At 41.4% G+C, this 6,000-nt stretch overlaps 1 protein-coding gene across 2 annotated transcripts in view; it reads left to right on the top strand.

Annotated features, from left to right (window-relative positions):
* Nucleotides 1–793: 793 nt before the first annotated feature.
* Nucleotides 794–6,000, top strand: part of FSTL5 (follistatin like 5) — a 277,053-nt gene continuing 271,846 nt past the window's right edge. For both annotated transcript variants that reach the window (XM_048304427.1, XM_048304426.1), the window contains exon 1: nucleotides 794–1,058. The gene's annotated coding sequence lies outside the window, so the exon portion shown is untranslated. The remainder of the gene's footprint in view (nucleotides 1,059–6,000) is intronic.

Below are 6,000 nucleotides of genomic sequence, written 5' to 3'. Positions count from 1 at the left end.
TTCCAGTTGGATTTTTTGTTTTGATTGTTCCTGTTCATCCAAAGGTACCTCTTCTCCTGCTTATAAATGGAGCATGTAATTAATGGTCCTATCTCAAGGTGATTTTTCTCTTCCCCTTTTGTTTTGTGTAACTAAATAAGACTCCCAGTCACATGTCCATGTTTCTGGCAAGGGTTACCAGGGACCTCCACCTTGGCACTCAAGAGCCTGAATTTGGTGTGGACGCTAGGGATTACCGATACAGGTGTGCAAAGCCTCCAGCATACCTGAACTTTCAGATAGCCCGTTGATATGTTAAACCCTATGAATTCTGCGTAACATCCCCCCTGCTTGAAACACGCCGGCACAACACAACACCCCTCCGTGCTTCAGGGGCGAGTTACTCGCTGTTTCTCAGCAGTTGCGCTTCTCACTGCCGGCGCCCGCGCTGCCACCTGCCCGGGCGCTGGGTGCCGCCGCCCGGGGCCGGCTCTGTGCGCACCGCGGGGAAAAGGGAGCGGGGCCACGGCCCTGCGGAGGGGAAGCCGAAGGAGGGATTCGGTGACCTCTGCCGGGAAAACAGCCCCCTGCGTAGGCACGGAACGCCTCGGCGCCGAGGGCTGAGGCGACACGAGACGTTCTATCCCCCCGGCCCGTAGAAAACCGCAATAAGCCAGAAAACGGAGGCGGTGGTCGGGCGCAAGTTTGGGAGCCCGCCCGGCGCTGGGGGCGGCGCGGGGGCGGTGCGAGCGGCGGGCGGCGGCGGGCGGCAGTCGGGCTGGGCGGGAGCGCGGCCGCTGCTGTCCGCGCCGCGCCGGGTGCTGAAGGGCGCCCGCGCCGCCTCCGCGCCCGCGGAACCGCTCCCCGCGCCTGCTCCCGCCGGGAAGCGCCGTCACGGGAACTGCGCCGAGTTTGCTCCGGACGAGTCGCTCGCTCTCTTGCTCGCCGGGTCGCGGCGGAGCCGCTTTTGGCTTTGTTAAAGGAAGAAGTGTTCCTCTCTTTGCCATTTGCGCGAGGACCCGTCGAGCTGGGGTTTTTGGTTTTTTTCCCTTTGTGGATTTTAGTGACTCTCGGACAAGGTAAGCAGCCATACCAATATATGTATATACACACACGCACACATATATTTTTCACGTAAATGGTAGCAGGGTGCTGGATCGGATGGAGGAGCTGGCAATTAAAGGCAGAGCAAACTTGGAAGCTTGGTAGCTCTTAGGTCAGTGTAGGGGCAAGGCTTGGAAAAGGGTTGCAGCTTTCAGTGAAAAGGGCTCCATAAACAAAAGATGAATCTGAATGAAAAGTTCGAGGTTTATTTTTATTGAAAGCTGACTCTCAGAGTAATTTTTAAATGATTGAAAATGGGGTTTTTTTTAAATCTTGAATATTACAGAAAGATCTCCAAGCACATTACAGAACCTTCCTTGTATAAAAACCGATTTGGGGGGGACTAGAGAAGCTCTGGTTGATTCTGTCTGGGGGAAGACAGGATATGCGAGGTCATTCCGGGAAGTAGAGAGTAAAGTAGGAATTAAAGAGGATTTAAAAGCGTAGCCCCATGTTGCTCTGTGTTCTTGTGCGTGCCTGTATACGTGTGTAACAGAAGGACAGTGATACCCTGTTACTTGACAAAAAATTCAGCACTGTAACGCTGTCAACTTGTGAAACAGCACCTTTATGAAAGGGATCATCACTACTTCTGCCTCCAACGTCAATGTGCGGGGGGTGTGCGTCTGTGAAAGTAGTGGATTTTTTTCCTTTAATGTTGGCCGAACGTCAGGCCTGCTTCCAGGATGCAACTAGGCGTAAATGCGAATCTTGGATTTAATAATACCATATGATGTTGCATTTATAGGACTGCTGTTGTCAGTAATTGAATAGAACTGAGAAGTGTGGGCAGATGTAATGTCTTTTTCTTTCAGCAGTGTTTAATGTTTCGTGAGCTTGGTAAGGAACTCTGCTTCACAGAGGAGTTTGCTGCTGTTTCTGTGAGTTGTCAGAGTTGTGCACATGCAGAGCTCAGCGCTACACAGGGATTTCTGCACATGCGGAGCTGAGTCCCATGCAGGGGATTCTGTCTGAGATTAAGGTTGATTCCAGAGGGAATAGGCTACTGCTGCTGCTAGCCAGTGCTACTGAGATAACTGAACAGAATAAGCAGGTAAATGAGGTTCCCATCTTGTGTTTTTTAGGATTAGGTAGCACTTCATACACTTTTGGTTGTGAGGAATTTTCTTAGGAACTGGGACCTAAAGCACAAGTGTTTCTCTACACAGTTGTCCTTCACAAGTGCTAGCTGTTGTGTTAGCTGTGTGCATAAAGTAACTTCTGTTGATGAGATGAAGCTGATCAAAGGAGGCTGCTTCATAGCATTACAGCATTTTTTTGCTCCTGCATCATTTCCTTAATGTTAAGGTGGATTCTTTTTGCTGAATGTATCAGCTAGAGTATAAAGATAACCATCAGGCAGCAGCACAGAGCTACTGATGGGTGAAGTGGAAAGCTAGCAAAATGAGGAGAAAGTAGTTTAGCATGCCAGGACTTTCATTACATTTGGGTAGAATTAGGAAATATGTTTTATTGTTCTGTCTCCCTTCCCCTCTCTCCAGTCATAAAACAGCTGTCTTCTTCCTCTCTCAACAGCAGGGAATGAAAGTTTATTACACACCACTTGCACTGGTTGCAAGCCTTCATTGACAGTCTATCCATCAGCTAAGACAGCTCTTATCATCTGTCATTGACGTGAATATTGATTTGCTTTGAAATATTTTGATATAATTTTTAATGATGGCTTTTAAGGTATGGAGATTCAGGCTGTTTACTTTTTGAAGTAGACATTACGAAATTATTTTGAAAAAGTTAGCTTGAACCAGGTGGTGCAGGCACTACAATAACTGAGAGAAAGAAAGGCCCACAACAGAACAACCCCAACCCACTAATTTTATATCCAAACTTCTAATGTTTATACACGACCTGCATCTGCAAATCACTGTTCACTTGAGTGGTCTTTATTTCTACACATAGTCTTTTTCCAGCTAACGGGACTATGTCTGTTATTACATGATTAAAAGTGATTGACCTTTCTGAGATCAGTCGTTTTACCAGCATCAGCCGGATGATAAACTATGATACTAAGACATTAATTCTGTGCTTTTAAATTTAAATCTTATATCTGATTGTATTTTCTGTGTAATGGTTTGCCTTAGTTTGTATTAGGCTGCTTTATTTGATAAATCATGTTTGAAAAATGGGTATTTGAAATGATACATATATTCTGGAGGAGGTAAAATGGCACTGCTATTTTTCAACAAAATGGTGCTCTAAATATGTGTATCCATTAAGTGTGGTCCATAGCCATTTTGGTCATTGGTTCTAACTAGAAGAAGTCTGTCTGCAGTAGTAAACCTTGTTCAAGCATATGTATAAACTTATAAGGATGTGATTTTTTATAATATGCAGTTCCAAGTCCTTTATCAACATCACGCAAAAGTTGTTAATGACTTGACCAAACAGCTGACTGCAGAACTAATGCAAAATCAGGGAGGAGTTTTGTTACAAAAACAGGATTCACGGAAAATTTGGGTTTAAAGAGGTACTTTATAGACTCTTCTTAAGCTGACCAACACACAAAGGTCTTCATGTGAGGGCGCACATGACTATTGAAAATATCAACAAATGCACAACCTTGTCAGGGGTCCAAAGCTTATTTTTTCCAGTGGATCACTTGTTTATTTGCTGGTTTAAGGCTTTTGACAGCAAATGGTAATCAGTAAAAGCCCAAATATTGTGGTTGCTCAGATCTAGTCGTGTTCTAGATCTACCTAATCATGTCAGTTTTTCATTCTGATTTTATTTGTGTGTGAGTTTATCCAGTAATTCTCAGTGTTTGTTTAAAAAGCAATATTCAGTCTTAGAAGAACTGTTACAATCACATAAATTGTCTTTTAAAAATACCAAACTTCTATTTTTCTTAGAAGAATGCATGCTGTCCCAAACTGTGTGACTTTATATAACATTTCAGAAAATACAAATTTTCTGTAACTCTTCTCAAGACTGTAAAATAATATTAAAAATAAGGCTCTGCTCAGTTTTATTAGTTTCAAATCTGAAGATGGAGCTCCAATAGGAATAGTTCTGCCATTTAACAGATCTGAACTTGGCTTTCATATCTCAAAGGTAAGAGGTCAAATGAAGTTTAGGAAGTCAATTCTGATTATTTTGCTCTGGGCTGGCAAATGCTATTGGATAATTGTGGACATTAAATATTGCAAGAGTGGCTGGCTCAAGGGGAAGCAGTGAATCCAGTGGCACTCTTGACTTTGTTCTAGAGTTTTTCTAAGCAGAAGCAGGACCAGATTTGTTAACTATTCAGTGTAGCTTGGTCTGTTATGCTATATAATTTTAAAGTAAATAGATTAGCAAGTTTGTTTGTAAATCTGTTTAATCCTGTTTTTTAGTTCAAGCTTCTTTTTTTTTTTTTTTTTTTTACCTTCTGAAGCATAGGGAATAGCTATCAGCAAATACAGCATGCTTTTCCCTTCCTCTTGGTAGACAGAATGCCACTTGTCACTGGTCTCCACTTGGATATTGAGCCATTGACCACAGCACTGAGGGTCTGACCATCCAGCCAAATCATCATCAACTGAGTAGTCCATGCATCAACTCCATGTCTCTCTAGTTTAGATAAATAATTTAAATTAAATTTAAATTAAATTTATATTATCGGAAGAGCAGTAAGTCAAATATTTTCTCTGTAGTAAAGAGACATTGAGAAAGCTGTGGGTTGACCAAGAGTCGTGGTTGTCTGGCCCCTTTGAAAATAGTGCCATATGAAACTCCCTCTAACACCTCCAATATCAAGGGTTACTACTGCCCAGGAAAAATATTCAAGAGAAATCAAACCCACAGCTTTATTCTCTTCCTTGCTATTTTACAAGTTGTTTTTTTAGGTTTTGGGTTGAGTAATCTCTAGATACAAAGACTTGTGTCCAGGTAGGTTGTGTTCCTTTCTATCAGTTGCATTTATTAACAGATGTGTCTTTATTTGGATGGGTCAGTGCAGATCAAGGAATTTCTGCACAGTTACTGTGGCAGAAGAACTTCAGAAAAGCTCCCTAATTGCTGGTATCTCTCATTTCCTCTATGCCATTGTTACTTCTGTTTGTATTGGCTAAGTATACTGGCCAAGAGAGGTTGCTGTGGTTTAGCCAGGCAAGATTCCTTGCCAAGAGGGGATGGGAATGACTTGGGAAATATGTATTTCTCATCTATTTTTAGCTTTATTTGATAGTAATATTTATGCAGGTATTTGCACTTAGTATCCTAGAAATGATCATAGTAAGTCTGTTCAATTAATCACTCTTTATAGCATTCATTATGTAAAATTAGTGGTGAATTACTTGGCTCCATTGCTGAGTCGTGCAAATCTTAAGAAAATAAGAAGTTCTAAAGAGTTAAATGAGGGGAGAGTTGGCAATGCTTGCACTGATTGCTTGAAGTAGGTTGAAGTTCACAGTTTATTTGCATTTGAATTAACTGAGTTTGGTGTCCAGCAGTGCTTTTCAGAGCAGATTTCAGAAAGACTTTTTTGTGCGATAAAGTACTTGGAAATGTTAGATGGAAGATGAAGGATATTTAAAATATTTCTTTCTTTTCCTGACAGAGAGAGCTTTCTTCTCATTTTATTCCTAGTGAGGCTTATTGTAATCTGAAATATTTTTACCACTGAATAGGCAGTCTTGTGGTAAAAGCCACTATCATTTTCATATCAGCATATTAAAAACTTTCTGAAAGTATTTTTAGTTCCTTCATAAGGAATTTCCTAATACCTACAAAAAGAAATAAAATAATCTGAAAGCAGCTCATAACTTTAATGAGATAAAAACTTATTTATTACTAAAAATGCTCTTTTAGTAAATGATTGGAACTTCTAGATTATTACTTTACATACTTTTGCTTCCATTAGGAAATAAAATATTTTAAGAGGCTTTCTGCATTGTAACTCTGAACTGTACGTATTTTTAT

This window comes from Corvus hawaiiensis, chromosome 5 (genome assembly GCF_020740725.1).
Source record: "Corvus hawaiiensis isolate bCorHaw1 chromosome 5, bCorHaw1.pri.cur, whole genome shotgun sequence".
NCBI lineage: Eukaryota > Metazoa > Chordata > Aves > Passeriformes > Corvidae > Corvus > Corvus hawaiiensis.
The sequence above is the reverse complement of the archived record's forward strand: the minus strand, read 5'-3'. Positions and strand labels throughout refer to the sequence as shown.